Source organism: Nerophis ophidion, linkage group LG28 (assembly GCF_033978795.1).
Source record: "Nerophis ophidion isolate RoL-2023_Sa linkage group LG28, RoL_Noph_v1.0, whole genome shotgun sequence".
NCBI lineage: Eukaryota > Metazoa > Chordata > Actinopteri > Syngnathiformes > Syngnathidae > Nerophis > Nerophis ophidion.
In genome coordinates this window covers 23,706,400-23,716,474 of record NC_084638.1, presented here as the reverse complement: position 1 = coordinate 23,716,474, position 10,075 = coordinate 23,706,400, and the positions used below count along the sequence as shown (strand labels likewise).

General features: G+C 38.7%; 2 protein-coding genes across 2 annotated transcripts in view; both read left to right on the top strand.

Moving 5' to 3' along the window:
• The window catches only part of LOC133545547 (zinc finger and SCAN domain-containing protein 2-like), an 8,377-nt gene extending 6,859 nt beyond the window's left edge, over positions 1 to 1,518 (top strand). The window contains exon 2 of the mRNA XM_061891252.1: positions 1 to 1,518. This exon is cut by the window's left edge and continues 1,768 nt beyond it. The gene's annotated coding sequence lies outside the window, so the exon portion shown is untranslated.
• Positions 1,519 to 4,569: 3,051 nt separating this feature from the next.
• The window catches only part of LOC133545541 (oocyte zinc finger protein XlCOF6.1-like), a 60,742-nt gene continuing 55,236 nt past the window's right edge, over positions 4,570 to 10,075 (top strand). Inside the window, exon 1 of the mRNA XM_061891244.1 lies at positions 4,570 to 4,710. The gene's annotated coding sequence lies outside the window, so the exon portion shown is untranslated. The remainder of the gene's footprint in view (positions 4,711 to 10,075) is intronic.

The following is a 10,075-nucleotide window of genomic DNA, read 5'->3' as shown; positions in this document are numbered from 1 at the left end:
AGGTAATACAGCCGCCATTTTCATTTTCAACACATTGCAAATACCGGGTCTCAGCTCTGTTATTTCCTTTTTTTTCAACTATTTTTTGGAACCTTGGAGACATCATGCCTCGTCGGTGTGTTGTCGGAGGATGTAACAACACTAACAGGGAGGGATTCAAGTTGCACCACTGGCCCGAAGATGCGAAAGTGTCTGCCGCCAGACCCCCATTGAATGTGCCAGAGTGTCTCCACATTTTACCCGCGATGACAGACATGGCACAGAGATGTATGGATAACCTGCAGGTACATTTGCAACGATAAATTCATCGAAATCACAAAGGTGAGTTTTGTTGATGTCGTTGACTTATGTGCTAATCAGACATATTTGGTCGCGGCGTGACTGCCAGCTAATCGATGCTAACATGCTATTTACCGGCGATGACAGAGATGGCACAGAGATGTATGGATAACCTGCAGATGCATTTGCAACAATAAAGTCAACAAAATCATAAAGGTGAGTTTTGTTGATGTTGACTGCCAGCTAATTGATGCTAACATGCTTCGCTAATCGATGCTAACATGCTATTTACCGGCGGTGCTAAAGCAGACATGGCACAGAGATGTATGGATAACCTGCAGATGCATTTGCAACTATATTACGTTTCCTTCCACCCACATTTAATGCGAAACAAACACTTACCAATCGACGGATTTAGGTTGCTCCAGTGTCACAAGATGCGAAAGTCCTGATCGTTTGGTCCGCACATTTTACCTTAGATGCTAACGCAGCTATTCGGCCATGCTATGGCTATGAATAGCGTCAATAGCTATTCGCTCAATAGCTTCAGTTTCTTCTTCAATACTTTCATACTCCAACCATCCGTTTCAATACATGCGTAATCTGTTGAATCGCTTAAGTCGCTGAAATCCGAGTCTGAATCCGAGCTAATGTCACTATATCTTGCTGTGGTATTCGCCATTGTTTGTTTACATTGGCAGCACTGTATGACGTCACAGGGAAATGGATAGTCTCATCGCAAATAGCGAAAATCAAGCACTTTAAAGCTTTTTTTAGGGATATTCGGGGACCGGTAAAATTTTGAAAAAAATTTCAAAAGATACAACAAGCCACTGGGAACTGATTTTCATTGTTTTTAACCCTTTTGAAAATGTGATGATGTTTCCCTTTAAACATGACTGTGATTAAAGAAAGAACTCTTAAAAACAAATGCATGTTCCACAGAGGGGACGACGGAATTTTGACCGTGGTTGCAGTACCATTTCTGGCCACACTATTACAAATGGGTCCTGGGGAGAAACACAGGATTATTTCATGCATGAGAACATTTTATTGTTAGAACATTTTTTTTTATCAACCAACAGGTAAAAAAAAAATGGAGGAATGATATGGAATAAAATCTCATTTTCATTTAGGTGCAAACCCACCGGTAGAAAAATAAACAAAATGTAATTGTATTTTAATACATTGAACATGTTCACCATTGCAATTCAAACAATAAAGTTTTTGTTGGCAGAATATTTCTGTTTTTTGTAATTAATACAGCTCACATATCAGTTATATTTACAGTGATTAAATACTCCAAAAGTATTTAAAAAAATAATAATTAATTATGACAAAGACAAATTAAATATACAAACTCAACTCGTCGTGTTTGGAGGAAGAAGAATACTGAGTTGCATCCCAAGAACACCATACCTACTGTGAAGCATGGGGGTGGAAACATCATGCTTTGGGGCTGTTTTTCTGTTAAGGGGACAGGACGATTGATCCGTGTTAAGGAAAGAATGAATGGGGCCATGTATCGTGAGATTTGGAGCCAAAACCTCTTTCCATCAGTGAGAGCTTTGAATGGTTGACCAAATACTTATTTTCCACCATAATTTACAAATAAATTCTTTAAAATTCGTACAATGTGAATTCCTGGATTTTTTTTTCCACATTCTGTCTCTCACAGTTGAAGTGTACCTATGATGAAAATTACAGACCTCTGTCATCATTTTAAGTGGGAGAACTTGCACAATCGCTGGCTGACTAAATACTTTTTTGCCCCACCGTATAGGTGTTTGTATATATCAGTGTCGTGCGGTGAGGTTCATGGCTGGTGAAGCACTGACTTCATCACAGTCAGATTTACAAACATATGAACCCTAAAGAGTATCTTATTCACCATTTGATTGGCAGCAGTTAACGGGTTTTGTTTAAAAGCTCCTACCAGCCTCTTTACAAACTGTAGCACACAAAAAATCACATTTAATTAAAAAAAACATTATGGTCTTACCTTTGCTTAAAAAATGAAGTCCATGCGCCGCTTCTTCTGAACAAAAGCATGGATAACTTGTTTATAGAAGTCTTCCTTACCTTTCTTCAGATTTAAAAGTCTATCCGTCTCCATGGAGATCACTGACTGAAGCAAACCTTTTAGCTCCGGCGTTGGTTTTCCTTTAATTATTACCTCCTGCTTCCATTGAAAGTCCAGTTTAAAAAACTGTTTTATTTTAGATATGTAATCCTCCATGTTAAAAGTCCAGGGGAGAGGAAAAAACAAACGATCGCTGCCGCTGCTCTTGACTTGCTAACTGTAGCTTGTTGTCACTTATTCTGCAGCCGAGTAATTGCAAGAATGATCCCTGGGATCACTAGCGCCCTCTACCACCAGGAGGCGGGAGAACAGGTGACTCACAAAGTGCAATCTTCGCAGCCGTTTTATGATTGCCTTACACACATACAGTTGTTGATAAAATACACTGTACATTATACACCTCAGCTAACTAAACTATGGAAACGCATAATATAATTCATACAGCAATACGGTCTCACTGCACAGCAGCCAGCAGTTAGCCGAGTCATTGCGCAATCCATGGTGAGGCTCGACTGGCTGCTGACTCACCGCAAGTCTCTTCCCAGTATTTGAACAGCAAATGTGAAACTTCAGCGATTTTGAATAAAAATGGTCCAAAACTGGTGAAATTAAATGGGAAATAACTTTATAAAGTATAATCACTGGATACATATAACAATTTTTTTTTTCTTTCCATGATGGCACCAGAGGCACTGCCTAACCTGACTGCACGTCACTGGTATATACATCCATCCATCCATTTTCTACCGCTTATTCCGTTTTGGGGTCGCGGGGGGCGCTGGCGCCTATCTCAGCTACAATCGGGCGGAAGGCGGGGTACACCCTGGACAAGTCGCCACCTCATCGCAGGACCAACACATATAGACAGACAACATTCACACTCTATATATATATGTATATATATATATATTAATAGGTGTATGTATATATATATATATATAATGTATACATATATGTATATATGCATTAATAGGTGTATGTATATATATATATTTATACATATATATATATATATATATATATATACACACACACATATATATATACATATGTGTGTCTTTAAATATGCATATATAGGTGTGTGTGTGTATATATATGTATGTATTGGATATATATATATATACATATATGTGTATGTATATATATATATATACATATATATGTGTGTGTTTTTATATATGAATATATAGGTGTGGGTGTATTTATATATATATTTATATATATATATATATATATATTAGGGCTGTGAATCTTTGGGTGTCCCACGATTCGATTCAATATCGATTCTTGGGGTCACGATTCGGTAACATATTGATTTTTTTTTATTCGATTCGATTCTCGATTCAAAAACAATATTTTTCCGATTCAAAATGATTCTCTATTCATTCAATACATAGGATTTCAGCAGGATCTACCCCAGTCTGCTGACATGCTAGCAGAGTAGTTGATTTAAATGAAAAAAAAAAAGCTTTTATAATTGTAAAGGACAATGTTTTATCAACTGATTGCAATAATGTAAATTTGTTTTAACTAATAAACGAACCAAAAATATGACTTATTTTATCTTTGTGAAAACATTGGACACAGTGTGTTGTCAAGCTTATGAGATGCGATGCAAGTGTAAGCCACTGTGACACTATTGTTCTTTTTTATTATTTTTATAAATGTCAAATGATAATGTCAGTGAGGGATTATTAATCACTGCTATGCTGAAATTATAACTAATATTGATACTGTAGTTGATAATATTCACTTTTGTTTCACTACTTTTGGTTTTTTCTGTGTCGTGTTTGTGTCTCTTCTCAATTGCTCTGTTTATTGCAGTTCTGAGTGTTGCTGGGTCAGGTTCGGTTTTGGAATTGGATTACATTGTTATGGAATTGCTGTGTAGTGGTTGGTTGGATTGATTAAAAAAAACTAATAATAAAAAAATAAAAATTCGATTTTTTAAAAATAAGAATCGATTCTGAATCGCACAACATAAACGATTCGATTCGTATTCGAATCGATTTTTCCCCACACTTCTAATACATATACACATATATATATATATATATATATATATATATATATATATATATATATATATATATATATATATATATATATATATATATATATATATATATATATATATATATGTATATATATATATATGTATATATATATATATATACAGTATATATATGTATATAATGTGTGTGTGTGTTGTGTTTTCTGAGATGTTGTTCTTGGCAACGTGGTGCCTTTAAATGTCAGGTCAGTACGTAGGTTCACGTGCTTGGTTTGAAAAGCAAATGGCGCCAATGCAGAGAACTCACGTCGCAACATTTGTGTCCAGCCAGCTGGTAAGGCGCTTGTTTTTGCTTATCTTTCTATCCTGGTTTTTATGTTGTCTGCTTTAACTGTGTTGCGTTTGCAAGGTTTGTGCTCCATAACGTCTCGCTTTACAGGTAAAGGCTATCTGGCTTGGCGACTCTTAAACTGCTGTCCTAAACTTCTTAGCGATTGTTTTTCAATGTTACAAAAGTGCCAAAATAACGGATTAAAGTTGTGCTACTTTACTATTGCGTTGGTCAGTTTGCGGGTGTACCGTGTGCTTTGAACGTTACATTTGTTTGGTTACGTATATGTTTGACAGTCGATTTTAAATCACTTCCTGGTATGGCGAGCATTATGGGAAATGTAGTTCAATTATACTTTTTTTTTTGGTACACACTTGTCAACGGATAGTACGCGTTTGTTTGTATGAGATGTGTGAATACTATTCATCTAAACTCAAACTATTAATGTTAATATTGGTGATAGTAGTGATCATTTATGGTCCACTAATGGATATCTATGTATATTAATTTATATTTAGATGCAATGATCTGTAGTCTGCTCTTTATATTGGTGCTGTGCTTGGTAATTGTCACTGTATGTCTTGTTTATTCTGCCAGTGTTAAATACTGTGGGGAGTGGGAGGATAGGTCACTGTTATTTGATACCTGAAACTGTACATTAGGTGACTACCTGCTCTTTCAAATGTTTATCCAATCATCATCTAGTGCTCAATGCTACTTGACCACAAAAATGGCATTATTGGCTTTATTTTAACAAAAAAAAAATCTTAGGGTACATTCAAAATATGTTTCTTATTGCAAGTTTGTTCTTGAATAAAATAGTGAACATACAAGACTACTTGTCTTCTAGTAGTAAGTAAACAAAGGCTCCTAATTAGTCTGCTGACATATTGTGTCGTTTATCATTCTATTATTTTGTCAACACTATGAGGGACAAGAAGTAAAAATTCATTCTTAGTCCACTTGTTCATTTACTGTTAATATTTGCTTATTTTCTGTATCATCAATCAATCAATCAATGTTTATTTATATAGCCCCAAATCACAAATGTCTCAAAGGACTGCACAAACCACTACGACTACGACATCCTCGGAAGAACCCACAAAAGGGCAAGGAAAACTCACACCCAGTGGGCAGGGAGAATTCACATCCAGTGGGACGCCAGTGACAATGCTGACTATGAGAAACCTTGGAGAGGACCTCAGATGTGGGCAACCCCCCCCCCCCCCCCCACCCCCTCCTCTAGGGGACCGAAAGCAATGAATGTCGAGCGGGTCTAACATGATACTGTGAAAGTTCAATCCATAGTGGCTCCAACACAGCCGCGAGAGTTCAGTTCAAGCGGATCCAAGACAGCAGCGAGAGTCCCGTCCACAGGAAACCATCTCAAGCGGAGGCGGATCAGCAGCGTAGAGATGTCCCCAACCGATACACAGGCGAGCGATCCATCCTGGGTCCCGACGAGCGGTCCATCCTGGGTCTCGACTCTGGACAGTCAGTACTTCATCCATGGTCATCGGACCGGACCCCCTCCACAAGGGAGGGGGGGAAATAGGAGAAAGAAAAGAAGCAGCAGATCAACTGGTCTAAAAAGGAGGTCTATTTAAAGGCTAGAGTATACAGATGAGTTTTAAGGTGAGACTTAAATGCTTCTACTGAGGTAGCATCTCGAACTGTTACCGGGAGGGCATTCCAGAGTACTGGAGCCCGAACGGAAAACGCTCTATAGCCCGCAGACTTTTTTGGGGCTTTAGGAATCACTAATAAGCCGGAGTCTTTTGAACGCAGATTTCTTGCCGGGACATATGGTACAATACAATCAGCAAGATAGGATGGAGCTAGACCGTGTTGTATTTTATACGTAAGTAGTAAAACCTTAAAGTCACATCTTAAGTGCACAGGAAGCCAGTGCAGGTGAGCCAGTACAGGCGTAATGTGATCAAACTTTCTTGTTCTTGTCAAAAGTCTAGCAGCCGCATTTTGTACCAACTGTAATCTTTTAATGCTAGACATGGGGAGACCCGAAAATAATACGTTACAGTAATCGAGACGAGGCGTAACAAAAGCATGGATAATGATCTCGGCGTCTTTAGTGGACAAAATGGAGCGAATTTTAGCAATATTACGGAGATGAAAGAAGGCCGTTTTAGTAACGCTTGACTCAAAGGAGAGAGTTGGGTCGAAGATAATACCCAGATTCTTTACCGAGTCACCTTGTTTTATTATTTGGTTGTCAAATGTTAAAGTTGTATTATCAAATAGAGGTCGGTGTCTAGCAGGACCGATAATCAGCATTTCCGTTTTTTGGGCATTAAGTTGCAAAAAGTTAGCGGACATCCATTGTTTAATTTCATTAAGACACGCTTCCAACTGATTGCAGTCTGGCATGTTGGTCAGCTTTAGGGGCATGTATTTTCTGTATCAACATGTTCTATCTACACATCTGTTCAAATGTAATAATCACTTATTCTTCTGTTGTGTGGATGCTTAACACTAGTTTTGGATGATACCACAAATATCGGTATCGATCTGATACCAAGTAGTTACAGGATCATACGTTGGTCATATTCAAAGTCCTCATGTGTCCAGGGACGTATTTCCTGAGTTTATAAACTTAATATGAATTTTAAAAAAACGAAAGATGTTGTGATGTCAAAAAATATTGATGTAATAATAGTAAAATCAACTAGATCATGGGTGTCAAATTTGGCCCACCGTGTAATTTCATTTGGCCCTCCAGGTAATATCAAATTAAGATTAGAGCTGGCTGTGCCGCTGTAACTCCGCATTCACCGCTGATAGTCATACTTTCCAACCCTCATGATTTTCCCGGGAGACCGCCGAAGTTCAGTGCCTCTCACGAAAATCTCCCAGGACAACCATTCTTCCGAATTTCTCCCGGGGCAACCATTCTTCCAGATTTCTCACCATTTTCAGCCGTACAACAATATTGTGGGCGTGCCTTGAAGGCACTGACTTTAGCGTCCTCTACAACCAGTCACATAATACATCTGGCTTTTCACACACACAAGTGAATGCAAGGCATACTTGGTCAATAGCCATACAGGTCACACTGAGGGTGGCCGTATAAAGAAGTTTAACACTGTTACAAATATGCGCCACACTGTGAACCCACACCAAACAAGAATGACAAACACATTCCGGGAGAACGTCCGCACCGTAACACAACATAAACACAACAGAACAAATACCAGAACCCCTAGCAGCACTAACTATTCCGGGACGCTACAATATACATCCAATTTAAAGGCCTACTGAAACTCACGACTATCGACCACGCAGTCTGATAGTTTATATATCAATGATGAAATATTAACATTGCAACACATGCCAATATGGCTTTATTAGTGTACTAAATTACAATTTTAAATTTTTACGCGGAAGTATCATGCTAAAACGTCGCGGAATGATGACGTGTGCGCGTGACGTCTCGGGTTGTAGCGGACATTTTTTTCCAGCCCGATCCAAGCTATAAGTAGTCTGCTTTAATCGCATAATTCCACAGTATTCTGGACCTCTGTGTTGCTGAATCTTTTGCCATTTGTTCAATGAATAATGGAGACGTCAAAGAAGAAAGCTGTAGGGGGGAAGCGGCCGCCTTTATCAACACAAACACAGTCTGTGTTTTATTGTTTACATTCCCGAAAGATGACGGTGAAGCTTTATTATGGAACAGAGCAGTCAAGCGAACACGGTTGGATTGGACCACACACACAAAGTACAATGTATTATGCAGCGATCATTTCGAAAGATCGTGTTTCGTAGAGGGTCCCTTGCGAAGGGCAGAGGTGGGCATCGCCACCACCCGTCGACTGGTGCTGAAGAAAGGTGCAGGTTGTACAGGTACGACCATATAATCTCACTAAAACTGTAGTAACACAATAAGCAGATAAGGGATTTTCCAGAATGATCCTACTAAATTTGTCTAATAATATCTGAATCGCTCCCACTGTATAGTCTTTTTTTAAATTTTTTTTATAGTCCTTCACTTTCACTTTCCTCATCCACCAATCTTTCGTCGTTGCTCAAATTAAGGGGGAAATCGTCGCTTTCCCGGTCCGAATCGCTCTCACTGCTGGTGGCCATGATTGTAAACAATGTTCAGATGTGAGGAGCTCCACAACCCGTGACGTCACGCGCACATCGTCTGCTACTTCCGGTACAGGCAAGGCTTTTTTATTAGCGACCAAAAGTTGCCAACTTTATCGTGGATGTTCTCTACTAAATCCTTTCAGCAAAAATATGGCAATATGGCGAAATTATCAAGTATGACACATAGAATGGAGCTGCTATCCCCGTTTAAATAAGAAAATATCTTTTCAGTAGGCCTTTAAATTGTATTTGATATGCCATTGATATGTTTTGTCATTATTAGGGTCCTTGGCCCATGGCAAAGGACTCCACGGGAGTCCTTTGCCATGGGCCAAAACTGCATGTAACTTCTGTTGGAAATGTCATAGAGACATGAAACAAAAACTCTTATGTAGGTCTGACTTAGACCCAATTTTCATACACTCACTTCTTTTAGCAAAAATCTACAGGAAGTTGGCAAAAACCCCTTCAAAATAAAATTTTTGCAAAAAATGCCATTTTTGCCTCTTTGCGCTGTAATTTGACCCCTTTTAAAATGCTTCAAAAGTCACCAAACTTGGCGCACACATCAGGACTGGCAAATATTGCGATCTAATGAAAAAACCAAACCCCAAAACTCAGAATTGCGCTCTAGCGCTATTTTTGAATAAAACACTGAAAAAACTGCTCCTAGGAAGAAAACACAGACAAAATTGCTTGTAACTTCCGGTAAGAATGTCGGAGAGACATGAAACAAAAACCTCTATGTAGGTCTCGCTTAGACCTACATTTCATAGATTGGCAACCCCCAACAAAAATCAACAGGAAGTTTGCAATCCCCCCTTCAAAACAAAGATTTTGTAAAAACCGGTCACCTATCTTCAAACATTATCTCCTCTGAGTGCGTTTGTTGTTTTGGCTTCAAACTCGCACAGGAGAGATATTGAACCCTTCTGATTAAAAGTATAGAACAGAGTTTTGATAAGTTCTCAGGTTTTGATTTTACGCACCTTCAAAGAACCCCTGTGCAAAGTCTCCTAAAAAATGTCATTTTTGCCTCTTTGAGCTGTTATTTGACCCTCTTAAAATGCTTCTAAACTCACCAAACTTGACACACACATCAGGTCTGGCAAAAATTGCGATCTGATGAAAAAACCTAACCTCAAAACTCAAAATTGCGCTCTACCGCCCCCCTAGGAATACAACACGGACAAACTGCTCCTAGGAAGAAAACACAGACAAAACTGCTTGTAACTTCCGGTAGGAATGTCAGAGA